Raw genomic sequence first — 20,604 nt, 5'->3', positions numbered from 1 at the left:
TTTTCAGGAGTGTACATTAGTGCCCCACCTGTCTGGTGAAGGCACCTAAACCTTCCCTTGAATAGTCCAAACGTGTGTTCTATGCATGTCCTGGTCCTTATCTGTGACTCATTGTAGGCTATACCATGCAGTGTACCAGATTTCTTCACTGGTGTCAACAACCACAGTAGTAGCGGATATCTTGAGTCACCTACACTAGGTTTACAATTTTGCTTCTGCATGCTAATTTCATTATCTGTTGTCCTGGTGTCCTTTGTGTGCTGAAATGCATGCAGGGCTGACTCCTTGCACTGCACAGGGGTGAAGGAGTTGTAGTGGCTGTTTGTGTGCACATGCAGGAGTATGATCCCAGGTGTCTCTGTGCCCAGATTTAGTTGTATTCAGGGTCTGTTAGATATATTTTCTGATGGAGTTCCATCTAATTCTGTGGTAGCTTGTTATGGTGGTAAATAGTGGTATTTATTATAGCATAGCACCTCTTGTGATGATCCCTTTTTATAATGTTGGCACTCTCCTCAGAATATATTCTATCAAAAGTCCTCTTTACCCCCCGTCTCTTACAATAGTAGATACTGGACTTATTACACTTAGTTTGGGCAGTAAATTTACTCTTCAGCAACTTCTCTACGTTGCCGAAATATGCCCTGATCGCTGATCTGCTATAAATGTGCAAAATTATATACTTCACACTCGCTCACTTTCTAACTATAGAGTTCACAATAGATCCTTCCCATGGAAGTATTTATATCGGGCACTTGTCTGTGTGTACATATTAAACAAAATGACCGAATGCCACAAAATGCATCAGAACACAAAGTAATTTTTATAATGTGTCTTTATCGTGACAGATAAACTTACCAATTACACATGGCAACAGCTAATCATGGAACACATTTGTTAGTTCGAATGTTCGAAAGAAACATTGCAAAAGGCACATTCCAAAGAAATAGAATGAACTGTAACCAGCACTGGCAACCCGAGTTTGAAGTAAATGACTTGGCAGGAGTTACGCTTAATCAACATCCAACTATAAAAAAACAACCTTGTAAACTCAGAACTGCATGCATTTTTAACTTTGAAATATTACACATGAAATGACCCACTCCTGACTGACTACTGGAGAGGCAAATCCAGCACACCCTCACTTGGAACCATAATTACCTAGAAATTGATGAGATCCCTTGCACTGCTGACCGTGGAAAACCCTCTTGCTTGGTTCGCCACAGATAAGGAATGTCACGACCCCAGCAACTGCCAGCACTACCTCAGCCCAGCTCTCAAAAACAACCTGGATGTCAGTGGATGTCTGTCTCCCAAGTGACTCCTGCACATCTCCCTGCACGTCTGACTCACACCCTCTCTCAGTTTCTTTTTAAAACCTCCCACTGTCACTCAAGAAGAACCCTTTCCCTTCTTAGCTCATGTCACCTCATCTGTTCAACCCAGTATTTTTCCTTTTGAAAAACAACAGTTTTGCTAACTATGAATGTAATTTGGATTCAGAACATTAATCTCCATGTAAACTAATTTGCAAGCCATGTTAAGGATATTGGATTCAGTTTCTTAAATGGGATTCATTAAGTTAGAATGTTAATGGATATTAGTTATTAAATTTGGTGCAAATTCAGTCAAATGGAATATTGTCCTGAAATGAATTTAATTTCAACATGTGCTCACTGCGATAATGTGTGCATTTCGATCTGGTGCACGCACTGACTGCATTTTCCACTTATAATGTTTGTATTTATACGTAAACCCACTACCACTACATATGCATATACATAACCCCTGTACCTCACATCACCCAGTTATCCCTACAGGTCATGGGCTACTGAGTGCCACATGGGATATGGTTCATGGGACATGTTGTTTCCTCACATGTGATCTCATGCTTGTCTCCATGTAGGCCTCTGTTCTGCATCATCATCATCATCAGATGTCATCCTTACCCAAGAGCCAGGTTCACTGTTCTTAGTTTGTGTCCATATATGCAGGGAGAGGGCTGTTCATGAGGACCATGGAATCATGTGTGAAACCTGGGAATTGTATGCAGCCAGAGGCGTTGCTAGGGAGTGGCTGAGGGGGCTATAGCCCTGAGTTATCTGGTTGTAGCCCCGGATAGAAGCTCAGGGGCTACAACCAAAAAGTTATAGCTAGCCACGAGTCCCGCCAATCCTGACATTAGCTTAGCCCCTGATCTTTTCCAGACCTAACAACACCCCTGTATGCAGCAGTGGTTGATGGTTAGATCTTCATCACAGGTCATCTGGATGTTAATGGAATGGTACTATTTGCGAATCCGGTCTGCAGGCTCCACTGCCTGGGGCAAGAGGGGCACCAAATCTACATGTGTGCAGTCAAGTGCTGTTTCAACATTAGGGAAATGGGCAATGGCATAGATACTTGCCTTTACTGCATGAATCTGGGCCTGGGTGTTGGCCAGCGAGATGTGTCGATGGACATGCCTCAGGAGCACGTTAATTGTTGGCGGAATTAGCACCAGCGGTAATTCCGCCAGGGATAGTTCCAAAAGTGGAATTAACACCCATGTTAGGTATCCTATAAAGCTGCAGAGTGGTAAAAGACTTCCAGAACCCCCTTGTTAATTTGCATATTTAAGTAACTTTGGGTCTTGCCCTAAGTTATTAGGGGAATCCAGACGTGGACCTCTTGCTCACTACTCTTAGCGAAGCACAGCTCCTCCCTACTGATGGGGTCCAACCAGACTGAAACACGTGTCTGGGGATGCTGTTGGTGCTCTTGTTCAGAGGAGAATTGCCTAGCATTTCGGTGCTGGACTGCCCCCGGGTAGGGTAAAGACTGATATGTTTGGAATATTTCTTCTCTGTGAAAGATAGTGAGCTAAAGACTCTGGGTAAGTCTCTTGTAACCAGGACTAATGTCTGGCAGAGGGACTCCCAGGAACCCCCCTTGTTAATTTGCATATTTTAGTATCTTTGGGTCTCACCCTAACTTACTAGGGGAATCCACACGTGGACCCCTTGCTCACTACTCTTAGAGAGGCACAGCTCCTCTCTCCTGATGAGGTCCAACCAGACCGAAACACGTGCCTGGGGATGCTGTTGGTACTCTTGTTCAGAGGAGAATTGCCTAGCATTTCGGTGCTGGACTGCCCCAGGGCAGGACAAAGACTGATATGTTTGGGATATTTCTTCTCTGTGAAAGATAGTGAGCTAATACTCTGGGTAAGTCTCTCATAACCAGGACAGTCTGGCAGAGGGACTCCCAGGACCCCCCTTGTTAATTTGCATAGTGGTAAAAGAGGCAGTAATGGATTTATCGCCATTTTTACAACTTACCGCCTCATTCGTAATGAGGGCCCATGTTTCTTGTACCAGATTGTGTGTGGGCTTCTTGCTGTTGAGGCAGTACATTAGTTCAATTCCTCTGTAATAAAAAAACACACTATAGCATACATTAAATATTAAATAGACATCTCTTGCAAATGGGGGATTTTTGAGCCAGGATAAAAGGACATAGAACTGTTTTTAGAATAAGACAGACACAGGTCCCTCATGAATTATTGATGAATATTAATTTATGACTTTCATGATTTCAAAATAGTATTCGCCCAAATAAAGGGTGTGGTTTTGCAAAATGTGTTTTGATAAAATATTGATGTATTTGATGTGTGCAATACAATTTCAGATGTTCATGGTCTCCTGGTACTCAGGCTGATTTGAAAAGAAAAAGGAAAGGAGTGGGTTTGTTAGTGGGAGGAGAGGTAGCACTCAAGAGTGCTTTGCTGTTCTGTTGGCAGTTTCACTTCAGAAAGACTGCTCACTGTGTGTGGGCTTGTCTCAGGTTGGTATGATTCATAGGGCATTATTAGTATATACAAAAGAAGATGTAGACACTGTTGTCTGTATCTACAGGGCTAACAAGACAAAAAACATGTATTACCAAATATACTTCTTAGTACATATATTTATTTAATTGTGACACTCATAAAATGATCACGTTACATAAACACACAATATATAAAACATATAAAAGACTGTACTTGACAAAACACATGAAAATCCCATACTGTGGGTTGATTTTGGTGATTTTTACTTGACTCCGTGTAAAACTCCACACTGGAGTAATTTCTCTTTTCTCCAAATCCTATTAGTATGTTTTCAAACCCAACTTGTACAAGTTTATGTCCTTAAAAGACAGATAGATGTCGGACATTCATCAGGGGTAAACTGATATGTGTTTTTCAAAGGTGATGGTATTTCCTTCCTATCACTTTCTTGCAGCCAAAGGACTTCTAAAAATGGCAAACCCTTATAAAGTGTGGTAATTAATTCCACAACTGGACACCAAAAAGATTTGGTATTGGTAGGAGTGATTTCTGAATCGTTTAGGAAGATCACTCAAAAACTTCCTCTCAAGTTAGGGCCTTCAGGTGATCAGGACTCAAATATGAGGTGCGTATCCATCTTGAAAGGGGATATTTGAATTGGCTCAAAAGTATTCATAACCCTGTGCTTTCCCAGAAGTGATTGAAATGCTTTCCGTGTTTTGATATATCGATGTGTATTAGGGCATTCATGTGTTTGAATTTGTATGGATGGGTCTTATGTGTGTGCCTGTGGCATGGGGTGGATTGACTGTATTGCAATTGTTTGAGTTATTGATTTATTGAGGAGTTGAGGAGTTTTTCTGTTTAGTGTTAGTGTGGGTGTTGTGGTAGCCATGTGTGGGTATCATGTTTGATGAATGTGTGGTGTGCCTGTAGGAGTATGGATCATTTTAGTAGGGTTAGTGGGAAAAGGGTGCCATTGTTGCATCCATCATTTGGTGTTAAAACTGAAACCCAATGTGTGATGGTTAATGTTGCTAGACACTCTTTCAGCGATAGGCCAAACTGCTTGGTTCACGTGACCTTGGAATCCCGAGCGGGACCAAGTACTTGGTGGTCTGCCTCTTGGTACTGAAGCTGTGGGCTCCTCTTAGTCCATGGTTTGGTGTCTTAGGTTGGCCAATCGAAGAGACATCTTTTTACTGCTCTCCTGAAGGTCAGTTGTTCCTCTATTGTGCATATGTCCTTGAGAAGCAGGTTCAAGATATTCATTGAGATGCGTGAAAAGGCTGATCCACCACAGTGCATTTACGAATATTGTTTAGGGACAAGGCATATATCACTGCTAGATCTCAGGATTCTTTATGATCTATAGATGGAGATTCTTTCTAGCAGGAATTTTGCTCCTTTGGTCATGAGTTGCTTCATGGACAATATGTGCTGGTGTGATGTGCTCTCTATTTAAGAGTCTCAGGAATAGTCTTGCTGCTGTGCTCTGTATCTCTTGCAGGTTTATAGTGAGGCAGTCGAGCATTCCATGGTAGATGCTGCTGGTATAGTCTATTCTTGACATGACGAGGGAGATGATGGAAAGTTGCTCTGTGTGGGAAGGTGGGAAAGGGCTTGATGGTGCGCAGATGGGAGAAACATTTCTTAACTCTTTATATATAATGAACATCACAGGGAAAACAATGCATTTTTGGCACAAAGATGCTTACAAAATGTTTTAACATTGATTTTCAGAGCGGATGACCGGTGTCCTTAAAAATGGGTGAAAGGATGTGAATATAAGACCAGATGATGCAGGGGAGGCAGAAACGTGACAAAAAGAACCAGGGACAAGAACAGTATAGCATGATATAGGAACAGGATAATGGAGCAAGTGCTAAGTTTTAGTATGAAGGAGCGAGGGATAAGTGATGTGGGGTTGTCGTAGAGAGGTAGGGGCAGAGGGGAACAGGGAGATGTGGTGCTTTCATTAAGAAGGAGAGCTAGGAGATTGGATTTAAATAGAGATAGAGTGGGAGTAGTGCAGAGGGGGAAAAGAAGAGCATTTCAGATTAAGGGAGAAAGCAGAGGAAAAGAGCGGTAATGAGGGGGAGTACAAGGAAATGAGAGGTGGCAATGAGGTGAGCTGAAGTTGATCGTAGGGAGCAATGGGGAGAGTATGGAGTGAGATGGACAGATAGGTAGCATGGGGCAAGTCTGTGTATAGTTTTGAAGATGATGAGACTTCGTTTTTATTTTTCTCTTTGTCTCATAGTTATTTACCCTAATGGACAATGGGCTGAGGAGGTGGAGGTGAAGTGAGGAAGGTTGAAGAGTGTACGGACACTAAAGTTGAAGACTTTGTCGAGAGGTAAAAAAGCATAGTTGGGAAGGCCATAGAGTAGACTGGAATGGCAGTCAGATCGGGAGAGTACTAAAGAGGAGATGAGGTGCTTAGCAGTGTTGTAAGGAATAAGATGTTTTATTAGTCTGATGTTGACGAGATTAAATCTGGCAGCAGTGGCAGATTTGGAGATGTCGAGGGTGTGAGCAGAAGCAGAGTAAGGAAGATAGTCAGGAGAGAAGAATAGACGAGGAGGAGAGGAAGACTTAGCCTGTTTGGATGGGAAGTAGAAAATGTCAGTCTTAGTGGAGTTGAGCATGAGAGAGTGAGATGTCATCCACTATTTGATAGCGGAGAGACAGTTAAAAATGTTTTACCATATCTTGTCAGATAAGGAGGGAAAGGAGAAGACGATCTGAGTGTCATCAGCAAAGAGTTGATAGTGGGAGCTGTTGGAGAAGATCAAGGTGCCAAGAGCAGAGGTATAGAGAGTGAACTGAAGTGGACCCAAGACTGACGCTTTGGAATACAAAAAGTAACGGGCATGAGTTGGGATATAAGACTGTTCCAGGACGCCTGGAAATGTCTTGGGGTGAGCTATGAAGCGAACCAAGCAAGGGCTTAGTGTTTGATGCCAGGAGATATAGTGTTGAAAGAAGGTCAGAATGGTCGACGGTATTGAAGCTGGCATAGAGATCGAGAATTATAAGAATAGATGAACAGTTAGCATGACCAGTGGAAGAGATGTAGTTACTGACATCGAGAGCTGATTCAGTAGAGTGCAGAGGTTGGAAGCTATATTGAAGATGATCCCATAGGTTGTGTGTGTCAAGGAACTCAATGAGTCAGTTGAAAAATAGATGCTCTAGGATTTTGGAATAGTGAGGTAGAAAAGAGAAAGGATCAAAATTGGCAGGACAGTTAGGATCTAGACCAGGTTTCTGAAGGATAGGGAATGGCAGTAGCCGACTTGTAGGATGATGGAAAAGTGTCACTGTCAAGAGAGGAGTTGAAGAGGGAAGTAAGATATGGAGCAACACTGGGAGCCATGAGTTTCACTATGAACCGAGGGTCGATGGGAGCACATGGAGGTTTAGCCCGGAGGAGAAGGGTTAGCCCTGAGGAGAAGGTCAAGAACCTCTTCCGGGTTAGTGGGTGCAAAGGAAGACATTGTTGCAGTAGAGGAGGGTAGAGGTGGTGGAGAAAGGTCAGAAGGTGGGGAGATTGAAGGTAATTTATGAGGAAATTTAGAATGTTGCACATTGTTGAAGCAAAGTATAGACCTAGATCATTAGCAGAGGTGCCTAGGTTGAGAATATTGAGATGAAATGAGAGAGAGATAGAAGTTATGTTTGGAGCAGATGAGAGCAGAGGCGTAGTTTTGAAGAGAAGCCAGGTACAGTTGGAGATCCAAGGAGTCTAGATCTTTGCAAAGTGCAAAGGTGTTTCCTCATTGCTGTTTTCAATATGAGAATGGTAGGTGCCACCCAAGGGTGCAGAAGGGAGGGTTTAGGAGTGAATGTAGTAAGATGGAAGTGAGAGGAAAAGGGAGCGCTAAGAGCATCGTTAAAGTTAGTAAAAGCTTTATCAGTGGAAGGAACAGTGAATTGGAGGAGAGAGTGTTGCAGGTCAGAGAGGAAGATAGGGAATTTGGATGAAGGAAACTTGCACTTGATAATGGAAGTGGTAGCTGAAGAGAATCGAGTGGAACTAGGATAGGTGATTGAGGCAAAGACGATGGAATGATCAGGGTTATATGGAGCAGTGGAGATATTAGAGGTGGAGAGTGGAGAGGAGATGTAAATATGCTCAAGGGAGTTACCATTTCAATAGATGGACAGGGAGTGGACAGAAGAGAGCGAGTGGGTAAGGAGAGGAGAGCAAAAGTCATTGGATAGAGGACTATAGAGAGAAGGGAGGCTAAAGTTACCAGTGACCATGAGGTGATGATGGGGAGGAAGGGAGTCAATCAGTTGGGAGAGGTAGTCAAAAATTGACCAGCTGGACCAGGTGGCCGATAGAGAGATATAATATGAATGCCAGAGGGAGCAGTGTTTGTGGAGAGAGTGTTTTTGAAAGAGATAGAACTAGATGGAGATAGGGGAGCAGGAGAGATAGGAAGTTTTGAAGTTGCGAACAGTCCTATACCACCACCCCTATGAGTTGGGCGGGGAGAGTGGGTGAAGGTGTAGGCATGGTCATGAAGGACAGCATGGGTTTCAGAGTGTGAGGGAGAAATCCAGGTTCTGTAACAATAATAACATCCAGAGAAGGAGAGTGGAAAAGAAGAAGTTGGAGGTAAAGGAAGTCTTGTTATAGACAGATTGTGCATTCCAAAGAGCAAAATAAAGAGAGTGAGATGTAGAAGCATACGCATGATGAGTCTGCGAAGTAGAGAGACACTGGGGGTAGATGTGGCAAGTGTGATGAAAGCTAGGGGTGGCGTTGATGAAAAGAGATGATAGGAATAGGAAGAGAGTTGAAATGACTTTGAGCTGAGGAGAATGATGAAAGAAGTAGAAGAGAAAGGAAGAGATAGTTGGAGCAGTGCATGGTGATGGTGGGGCTAACAGAAAACATAATTGGTATCACTAACAAGTAGCAGGACACAGAAAAGCAATAACTCAAAGGCAAAGAGGCTGAATGAAAGGCTGACAGTTGGTCCTTAGCTGTTTGCCCTTTGCTGGGTTGCCAGGGGCTGAGTTGCGAAAAGGCAAGGAGTCAAGTACTGGAAGTAGTGAGGATCGGGAGGTGGGACCACCAGCCAGCGGCTACAGAGCAGGGCAAGCTGGGAGATGGAAACCTGGCCCAGGCACCCTATTTGTCGCTTGATGGTGGTGCAGGTGACTGAGGGGCACAGGCTCGATGTAGGATGCCACGCTCAGATTAGCAGTAGGACCTAGGCCACAACTGCAGCAACCTCTTCAGGAAGCCTCATGCAGATGGAATGAGTGCCTCTGGTGCTGTTGAGATGAGTTCTGTGATCTCTCAGCCCAAATGAAGCCCCTTTTGGAGGTGGAAAGACCTTTCGAAGACTGCAGTTTTGGGGTCAAAGTTCAGGTGGGCAGTCCGTAGATTAATCCTGGACGCTTCTTGTAGGTCCCCTGACCTCTGCAGTCATCCTCAGGCAGATGGAATGAGTGCCTCTGGTGCAGTTGTGTTGAGCTATGTGTTACTTTCAGCCCAGTTGTACCCCTGCATTGACTTGACAGTGTTAGCTCGCTTTCCATCAGAATTCTTTGATTTTCAACCTTTTTGGATGCTTCCTGTCTGTTTCCCATTTCAATAGGCAATGGCATCCACTATTGTATAGGGGGATTATTGGGCATGATCATAGTTTCACTGTTGTCCAGGTTGTGTTTAAAGATGTTGAGAGAAGCAATTGGTGAGGGTTTGGTCTATGTCCTTGCAGGTATTGATTTTGTAGATGATTTGAATATCATCTGCATAGTTGCAGCATGTGAGTCCATGTCTTTACATCAGATTCAGGAGTGGGTTTATGTGTATGTTGAAGAACAGTGGTGAGAGAGATGACCCTGGTGGAAGCGTACAGGTGGGTGTGCCTGCTGTTGAGCTGAAGGGTGGTAGCTAGATGATTTCCTATCTTTCTGTCAGGAACAATTTTATCCATTATAGTGTTATTGTTTATCCCTATTCCCTTTGATGACAGTTGAAACGTCTTATAGTATAAGGGCTGAAGTGATTTTGTAGCCTGAGTTAATTTTTAGGTCGTCGCATTCTGTTAGAAGTGTTGATTCAGTTCTTCTTGTAGGTCTGAAACCGACTTGTGCCTGGTCCAGTAGGTGGTTGGTTTCCACGTTGTCTCCGGATTAGTCCATGTACGTAGGTCACTAGGAGTTTGACCATGTAAGGGATGTTTGATACATTCCACTTCTTGGGGTGGTGGGGAAGGGGGTTGTCTGTGTTTCTTGAGGGATCTTTGAGAAGTAGTTAAATGTAGGTAGATTTGAAACTCCTAGGTATGGCTCTTGTTTCCAGTGAGTGGTTTATGAGGTTGAGTAAGTATTCTGCAGGGGTCCCTTTGCGAGGATTTTTTTGTCGATGTCCGGTGGGAAAGAGTCTACTGGCAAACTGCTTTTATTGCTTTTCTTTACTAGATTATTGAAGTCTTCTGTTGAGATCAGTGTGAAACAGTTCAGTATTGAGGTTGCCTCTGGGGTTGGGTTGTTGGGGATCTTGCTTCTTTTGTCCTTGAGCATAGTGTTGATGACTTGTTGGATGTTTTTGACTGTATTTAAAGTGTTTTGCCAGATCATCACACAGTTTCTGCGAGGTTGTTGAACATCTCTTTCTGTGCGCTGCTTGTTCATAAGACGCTTTCTGCATAGTGCAGTTTCTTTCCTTTTAGGATTTCTGCTTTTTACACTTGTATCTGTTTTTGGTGTGGGATATTGGCCCCTGCTTAATTTTTGAAATGCTTCTTTCTTGTGTTGGAAGTGTGTCCAGGAGAGCATTTATTTTTTTGTCCCATAACAGACAGTGCCTGCTCGATTCTAACTTGGATACAATGTCGGCAATGGATCTTTGAGCCTTCTCATTTGTCTAAATTTGACCATCATCACTGTGTGGTCCAGCTGTCCAGCACACACCGACAGCCCGCAATAAAGGTAGTAAGTGTGGCTTAAGAGGAGCTGGGATGAGGAAGCGCATGAGGGACTGGGGTGAAGAAAAGGAAGTGAGGATGGGGCACTGCAATGGGGAAGAGTGACTGGGACGAGGAAGTGGTAGAGGGGCTGTGATGAAGAAAAGAAAGTGAAGAAGGGACACTGCAATGGGGAAGAGCGACTGGGACAAGGAAGTGGCAGAGGGACTGTGGTGAAGAAAAGAAAGTGAAGAAGGGGCACTGCAATGGGGAAGAGCGACTGGGACAAGGAAGTGGCAGAGGGACTGTGGTGAAGAAAAGAAAGTGAAGAAGGGGCACTGCAATGGGGAAGAGCGACTGGGACAAGGAAGTGGCAGAGGGACTGTGGTGAAGAAAAGAAAGTGAAGAAGGGGCACTGCAATGGGGAAGAGCGACTGGGACAAGGAAGTGGCAGAGGGACTGTGGTGAAGAAAAGAAAGTGAAGAAGGGGCACTGCAAAGGGGAAGAGCGACTGGAACGAAGAAGTGGCAGAGGGGGTGTGATGAAGAAAAGGAAGAGAGGAAGGGGCACTGCAATGGGGAAGAGCGACTGGGACGAGGAAGTGGCAGAGGGGCTGTGATGAAGAAAAGGAAGAGAGGAAGGGGCACTGCAATGGGGAAGAGCGACTGGGACGAGGAAGTGGCAGAGGGGCTGTGATGAAGAAAAGGAAGTGAGGAAGGGGCACTGCAATGGGGAAGAGGGACTGGGACAAGGAAGTGGCAGAGGGACTGTGGTGAAGAAAAGAAAGTGAAGAAGGGGCACTGCAATGGGGAAGAGCGACTGGGACGAAGAAGTGGCAGAGGGGGTGTGATGAAGAAAAGGAAGTGAGGATGGGGCACTGCAATGGGGAAGAGCGACTGGGACGAGGAAGTGGTAGAGGGACTGTGGTGAAGAAAAGAAAGTGAGGAAGGGGCACTGCAATGAGGAAGAGCGACTGGGACGAGCAAGTAGCAGAGGACTGTGGTGAAGGAAAGAAAGCGAGGAAGGGGCACGGCAATGGGGAAGAGCGACTGGGGCGAGTAAGTGGCAGAGGGACTGTGATGAAGAAAAGAAAGAGAGTAAGGGGCACTGCAATGGAGAAGAGCTACTGGGACGAGGAAGTGGCAGAGGGACTGATGAAGAAAAGGAAGAGAGGAAGCGACACTGCAATGGGGAAGAGCGACTGGGACGAAGAAGTGTCAGAGGGGGTGTGATGAAGAAAAGGAAGTGAGGAAGGGGCACTGCATTGAGGAAGAGCGACTGGGACGAGGAAGAGGCAGAGGGACTGTGATGAGAAAGAGTGAGAGAGGCGAGGAAGGGATTCTGGTGTTAGGATATTATCAATTATATTTAGGCTAAAATATATCTACGTATAACAATCGGTGTTTAATAACTGGTTATTCATCTCTTTTAAATAACTATACCTCCACTTTTATCCGTTAACTTCTATCTTATATCTATTGATCTTATATCTTTATTTATTTATTTGTCGGTTGCATAATGTGCTAATTCGCGTGGGTGCATCTTCAATGAGGTTGACCACTGGGGTTTTGAAAGATTTTAATAAAGGTCCGTGCAAAGGCTGAACACGAAAAAGGCGCAATGAAAACAATGAAGGAAGCCCTGCCTGCCTTAAATGCCACGCACATCGTTAGTGCTGTACCTCTGCAGTGAAAGAGTGCAAGCTTCATAACCTGCACGAGGGGCCAGAACATTTCAACGTTGCTCTTATGCAAAACAGGAGCAGTCGGCGGCACTAATTCGGATGCTTAAGAAACATGGATTGGAGGGGCCAAACAGGTTTGGTCGCATCCAAATGATCTAAAAATGCTTTCACTGGGGCAAAAAGGATTCAGTTTGCGGCTTGGCTTGAAAAGATATGCAGTAAAGCCATTCCTGCCAGCATAGTACAAAAAGGGTCCGACTCTGCTTTTGACCTAATAAGTATCAGGATAAAACCTGATGCTCCATTCGTATTATCTAAGCAAACCAAGTTGGTGCTCAAGTTATTTGCTTAATGTTAGCCGAGTGTTCAGGGCCATCTTCCGATATCAAGTATCTATTTCTTTTGGGGGCTATCTGTTAGACCATGCCGGTTCTGAAAGTGTCCTGATCTCTGCCTCATGCATATTCAATGCTTTCCTGCGCTGAATGCTGTCTCTGGCCGCCAGCCTCTTATGCAGCTCTGCTGTCATTGATTCGCACAGAACATCATGTCCGCAGGCTCTGCTGCTGTGCCTTTTAACTGCTGCAAATGCAATTTGGCATTCAGAAGGAAGTGGACGCAGGCCCTTGATACAATCCATCAGACGGTGACGTCCGAGCTGCTAATGCACGGTCTACGTGCCAAAATATTTCCTTTTCAAACATAGGTTCATCTTCTAATGCCATTACCATAAATATTTTAAGGACTAAAAGCACAAAAGGTGCCCTCAAGCCTAAAGCATTGACATGGAAGCATAGTATTGTGTCAGCAGAAACCATGAGAAAGGTAGGACAATATGGTTGCACTGAATTTACCGTTAATGGGATTTGATCCAGCCCCAGTACAAAATACCTGCCATATTCCATGATTCCATTTTCCAGGAAATAGATCCCTGTGTGAGTGTGTTCGGTTCACACCCGAAAGCTACCAGCGGTGTATAGGCAATTTGGCTTCTGCTTCAACACCGACAGCAATGTGGCTGCAACTTGCAGTCTAATCTTGGCCCATCAGAGAATCATGGAGTGAAGTGACTGCACTGCAAAGCCAATGAGATAACCGGGCTCACTGTGGGAGCACCGGCCCAACCTATCCTCAGAGTGGGCGAACTGGTGCAGGTGTCACATCCCTGGCAGTTCTTCCTCAGTGCTGAAGAGTACGCAGGAACCACAGTGGCGGGGTGCTGGCGTGGGCCACACGGATGTGTATGATCCTGGGGTCCCGTTGAGTGAAGGTCCTTGCAACAACACCAAGGTGATTGAGCTATGGAATGGCTCACTCTTCTTGCATGGGGAAAACTCTTCCCTCCACTTGGGCTTGCATCTTAGAGCACATTGTAATTATTCCACATTCTGATGCATGAAGGTACTGGATCCCTCAACCTACAGGCAAGGGGAGTATCAGTCTCTTGTATTCCCTATAAATATGCAAATACTCCCAAAAAAGAAGAATAGGTAGTACAAATACTCCCAACAAAAAAAGAATAAACAGACACATAGGATCTTCTCCCCTTGGTTTCACCCAGACAGCTACATGGGTATGTTTGGACCAGTAGTTAACACAGTGCCACAGGAAGAAACCACTTGTTTTATTTTTTTAACCAACTATATTTATTTTACTGTCTGATCTGAAGAGGTAAACATCTATCTTTTGATGTGCATGAATAACTAGGCGCAAAGAAATATTATTACATTTCTATCTACAATTAAAACATATTTTTGTTTAAAATAGTCTAATTGGGAACCAGACTAACTTTTTACTCCCTAAAAAATCATTTTTACTCCCAACTTTAAAAAGTAGGGATTAAAATATTCCCACTTCAAAATCTTATCCAGAGCACTGAGGTCTCTCCATCCTCTCTTGTGAATCCAGAAGTTTTTGCATCTTGGCTCGTATTGCCAGAGTGTGGGGAGCTAAATCGAAGTTAGACAGGTAGGGGAAATTGTCTTCGGTTAACTGAACTTTCTCTTTCGCTAGTGACTGCTCAGAATATACAACGCTAGTGGCTGTGAAACATCAAGCACTCTGACACACACTAGTGGAATCACAGGTCCATATAATGGCAGTCTCGTTGGTGTGTAGTGCGAAAGAGGATGTGTTCACAAAGCACACATAGCACACACATAATTGGTTCCTGGAAGTGGACAAGTACCTGAAGTACCTCTTTGCCTCCCACGCTGGTTCAGACTGCTGCAACAGTTCTTCCTCAACTTCACACTACGTGTGAAATTGCCGTTATATATGACTTTAATCATTGAACCTCTGCCCCTTTGGGTCACAAGGAGTTAAAAACAATATCCTGCGGGCGTGCACCAGGCGAAGTACCTGAAGTACCTCTTTGCCTCCCACGCTGGTTCAGACTACTGCAACAGTTCTTCCTCAACTTCACACTACGGTATATTTCCTGGAAGGATTGAAGGACTTGAGACTGATGCTCATTGCTCTCTTATTTACATCTAGTTACAGCTTTATTTCTTTCTTTCTAGGTTGAAATTGCCCTTATACGGCTTTAATCATTGAAGCTCTGCCCCTTTGGGACACAAGGAGTTAAAAACAACATCTCACACGCACCAGCGCGGGCGCACCAGGCGAAGTACCTGAAGTACCTCTTTGCCTCCCACGCTGGTTCAGACTCCTGCAATAGTTCTTCCTCAACTTCACACTACGTGTGAAATTGCCGTTATATATGACTTTAATCATTGAACCTCTGCCCCTTTGGGTCACAAGGAGTTAAAAACAATATCCTGCGCGCGTGCACCAGGCGAAGTACCTGAAGTACCTCTTTGCCTCCCACGCTGGTTCAGACTCCTGCAACAGTTCTTCCTCAACTTCACACTACGGTATATTTCCTGGAAGGATTGAAGGACTTGAGACTGATGCTCATTGCCCTCTTATTTACATCTAGTTACAGCTTTATTTCTTTCTTTCTAGGTTGAAATTGCTGTTATACGGCTTTAATCATTGAAGCTCCGCCACTTTGGGACACAAGGAGTTAAAAACAACATCCCACGTGCACCAGCACGGGCGCGCCAGGCGAAGTACCTTAAGTACCTCTTTGCCTCCCACGCTGGTTCAGACTCCTGCAACAGTTCTTCCTCAACTTCACACTACGATATATTCACTGGAAGGATTGAGGGACTTAAGACTGATGCTCATTGCCCTCTTATTTACATCTAGTTACAGCTTTATTGCTTTGTTTCTAGTGTGAAATTGCTGTTATACGGCTTTAATCATTGAAGCTCTGCCCCTTTGGGTCACAAAGAGTTAAAAACAACATCCCGCACGCACCAGCGCGCACACACCAAGCGAAGTAACTGAAGTACCTCTTTGCCGCCTCGTCACGGGGGCGCAGCTTTGAGGTCTGCTTCTGGTGCTTCGACCAGGTACAATCCGTCTGCTATGCATTTGCGATCCCTGAGGACCGGCTTGCCACTTCCGCTTAGCAGCCCCCATTTTGATCGAGGCATGTCGGGTCCCAGTTGGCGCATACTTACAGCCAGTCCCTTATACTCCACTCCAGCTGCGCGAGTTGCCCCTAAACCGTCCAAACCAGCAGTTAAAGCACTCAAGGACTCTGACATCTTTGATTTCTGCAAGGACATTTCCGGAAGTATGCCCGGAACCACAGGAACCTGGTTAAAGGTGTCATCTCCAAAAACGGCTGGGAGTGCATTTGAGATACCATTTGTTAAATGGACGGTCACAGAAAAACAAAGGAACACTAAAGCTGGGCAAGATGTGCAATTAAACTCATGTAAGTCCTTTATTTCACCTGTGACTGGTGCGGACAGCGTGGTCTGTCCCGTCCCTCCCACAGATCATAAACCTACCATAAAACATGCTTCCTTAAGTGATAGCATTATGTTGAATGCCCTACCTCCAACAGCTAAAGTAATTACAACTAGGGAAAATGCTGAAATATCCACGCTTGACGTGCCCGTAATTGATTTGAATGATAAAGGTTCGGGGGTTTTCAGAGCACACTTTACCTGACAACTTATCAGAATCACCTGTCCTTTTTGAAACGCCAGAGGCTAATTATAACAGCTCGGTAGTAAGCGTATCATTTATGAATCCTACTCTTAGGAGACCTGTCTCTCCATTAAGCAATATGAGTCTGTCTAAACCAGACTCACAAAATGACCGATTACTTGAAGCAACATTACAAGCCATTAACTTTGCTATTCAGACATTGGGCAAATTGTTTGAGACTCCAGATATAAAATTAGTCAAACAGGCAGACATGTTGGAGCATATGCACAATTGGCAAAGCACCATTGGGCAATCAATTGGTAGTAAACTTCATCTGCCGTGACCATGTAACATCAAAAAGGTGGTTATGACTTTGGTTGATGCTCAAAATCTTACAATAATGCCAAACCTGGCTTCTGTTATTCCCCGCATTGACCGGATCATCCTAGATACCACGGAGTGTGTTGACAATCTCCCTTGTGCTGAAGCCTCAAATACATTGAGCCCTCGATTAGCGCCTTCTGCTCTCCCAAAGAAGGCGTATACCATATTTAATTCAAGTCAGTTGAAATCTATTGAAAACATCCTGGGTGGGAGATTAGCAAAAAATCAGAGTGCTGCGAAATCTGTGTCTAACTCGAACTCCAAGCAATTCTTTAAAGGGATAACGCTACTTAAGAAGAGCGTGATCACTGCATGTAAGGCCATAAAAAAAAATATATAAAAACCAATGTCAAGCAAAAGTTACTGGATGTAACTTAACTTATGCTTAACCGATACCAGAGTATGCCCCTTTGGAGGCACTAGTAAAAGAAGTGAATCAATGTAAGACCCTGCAGCAACTAGAAATAAGGGGAGAGGACTCAATAGAGTCCCCTAAACCATCAAAAATTACCCTGACAACTACGAGAAATGAGGAAGAACTCCAGTTGCACAGACAAGAAATAAGGAATGCTGTGGACGCTTACATGACCAGCCACCTCCTGACAATGCCATTGAGATTGGACAGCGAAATTAACATCTGACAGTGCCATTAACAGCCAGTAGAGGGTTAGAACTTGGGGCACTGGTGGATGTACTTGCAAGCTGCGCAAGCACCTTGGGGACTCAGCACAAAGGTGGGGGAGGGATACCCATGAGCATACCCCCAGTTGCAGCGCCGCCAACAGCCATTCCCCCGACAGCAACAGCGAGTACAATGCTGATGGAAGAATCGGGTAAGAAATTAGAATCTCGAGACTCTCATCGGCAGGGTATGGACATATCAGCTGAAATGTTGTGCCTAGTGGAAACTGCTCTGAGAAACATACAGGGCAAAAGTAAAATTGATCCACCTAGGAAGAGTGAAAATATCAATCAAATTGCTCGGCCTGCTCCTCCAAATATGCAAGGGAAAAAAAGACTGGCGCCCTATTCTTTAATTTTGCGTTGCAGACCAGTACCCTGTAAACAATATGATCTTAATAGAAGATCGGTTACGGCTATAGTCTCAGAAGTCTTGCTGTTGGAGGACGTTAACTCAGCCGACATTGAGTATGTTGAAATTACGAAGGATGTCAATCTTAATACAGTGAGATTGTGGTTAAATTCTCGGGTTGTGCAAAATCTCATTTGGTCAACGAAAGGTCATCTTTATGAACTAGGTTTTGACCTCATAGCTGAGTCACTTCCACCAGTGTCCTCTACTGGAGGTTCACAAGTACATTCATTACAAAAAACAGGGGGGGTCATACAAACCAGAGGGAAATGTGCCCAAGCCTAAAATCAGCAAATGCCAGTGCGAATGCGCCCATGATCAACATTAACTAGATAATATTAATGCGCATGGGCTGCTTTCGATGTTGAGCTGGAACACCAGAGGTTTCATTCACCTGCTCAACAGCGATCTAAGTCAGATTGGACCGTTTCATCTGGTATTGCTTCAAGAGACCTGGCTCACAGAACCACCTGTGTGGGATGGACATGATATTCATTTGAACCCTGCGCTTAAGCCCCCCTGCAGAAGAACATCTTCTGATCTGTTAACCGCCATTAAATTCCGAAAGGGAACATCATCTGAAATGTGGGCATGTCCAAACAATCATATGCTGTTGGTAAAGGTCATGATTCAGAAGACTGGGTCTGCTGTACTTAATGTGTACTGGAACCCTGTTGCTTTACCAGACAGTGTGTTTTTTGAAGATTTAATAACTTTGTTGGATATGGTTGCCCTTGATAATACAGTGTCCCATTTAATAATAGCTGGGGATTTGAACATCAATGTCGTGGACACAAACAACCCATCCATTGGAGGAAGAGCATGCCGTTGGAACATGTTTACTAAATCGCGTAATTTATACATGTTGAGCGGCATGTTCAAAGAGGACATACCCCCACGGACAACCTAGCACAGTGATCTTAGGGAGTCAGTAATTGAGTACATTTACGTGAATAACATCTTATTGTCTCGAGTGAAGAGTTTTGTGGTCATTGACTCTAAGCAAAGCAATCACAACATCTTGTCAATGAAATGGTGGCACAGAGATTATATTCCCACTGGTGGTGAAGTCCGTCGAGATGGCTGCTTACTTGTTAATCCTGGGCGGAATCGATTTTGATGGCGGAGGATCTATTACAACATTTTAATCAAAACTTGGCAAATATGTTTAAGCAGAAGCCAAGTGATGCAAGTAATATAGGCATTGAGTATAGTAACACAATGCAATTATTTCAGCATACAAGAACAAATACTCTAAATAAATTAAAACATCGACATAGTTATAATCAGGTGGTCAAAATAAGGAAAGCTTTATACCGTGCCGAAATTGAGGCAAGTCTCTAAGCATCCTCACAACGTCAAGATCTTTCTCTCAGGAAAAATCCAAACCAACTATGTAAATTGGGTAAAAAGCTATTGTGCACAGATGTACCAGAACGACGGTGCGATCATGTTGAGCAGTTTGTCAACAACGAACACTGCCAAAATGTGGAATATTATTAACCAAGCTTTGGGGGCCTCCCAAATTGTACTACAATCTCATGCGTTCACTGAACAGACCTAGATACAATATTTCACCAATTTATACTCTGTGCCCCAAGGCAGTAAAAGTTTAGAGACTTTGGAATTGGAACCTCAGTTCCATCTCATTTTTGAGCATGAAGATATACTATCACTGATTAGAACAGCATCCAATTCCAAAGCATCAGGACCTGATGGCCTTTCAAACTACACTTTAAAATCTCATCCTGACTTATGGGCATCCATATTATATACTATGTGTTCAGCAATTAGTGCTGCACAAGCATTACCAGAAACCTGGACTCATTCAATTACTGTACCAATCTATAAGAAGGGTGATCAGCAGGAGCCAAGCAGCTGCCGACCGATCTCGCTCTTGGATGGTCCAAGTAAAATCTTTGGTAGACTGCTCCTAAAGGAACTGAACCAATGGATCACGCAAGAAGAGCTAAGAGATCCTTATAAATCTGGCTTTGTTTACGTTTTGGGGAGAGTTCCAAATACCTTATGCTTAAATATGATTAAGATGCAATGCGCTGCGCCTGGCCAACTGCCTTATTTAGCATTCTTTGACTTTCGGGCAGTGTTCGATTCTATCGATCGTGTATTGCTTATTGCTTTACAACAAACTTAAAAAAGCATAACTGTCCGAACTCCCTATTAACATTACTCATGTTACTTCACACAGAGACGACAATGCAGGTGCGTCTGACTTTTGAGGGCACCCTCTCCGCACCAATTGCCATTAAGAGAGGATTAAAACAGGGGTGCACTTTAGCAGCATGCTTATTTAATTTCTTCATTCTTGACATGGGAGTGAACTTTGTCAACACCATGGGCGATCCCCCAAAATTGGGAAACCACAAAATCAGATATCTATTGTATACAGATGACCGGTATTGTTATCCCAAACTCCATCTGGGTTACAAAACATGTTACATAAACTTGATGAGTATACCAAAGAAAACAATCTAATAATAAATACAAGTAAATTGCAAATAGTAGTTTGCAACAACACCTCTAAGCGAAGGAAAAGAGTTATTCTTGATCACTGCAACAAAAGGTACCTGCAGAGGTCGATCAATATAAATATCTGGCCGTCACCTTTACAAATTCGAACACTCCAGCATTGCAGAAGTGGGAATTGAAATGTAAATTACAAGCCCTC

The sequence above is a fragment of the Ambystoma mexicanum genome, chromosome 4p (genome assembly GCF_040938575.1).
Source record: "Ambystoma mexicanum isolate Mex_15411 chromosome 4p, UKY_AmexF1_1, whole genome shotgun sequence".
NCBI lineage: Eukaryota > Metazoa > Chordata > Amphibia > Caudata > Ambystomatidae > Ambystoma > Ambystoma mexicanum.
This window is presented reverse-complemented; position numbering follows the sequence as displayed.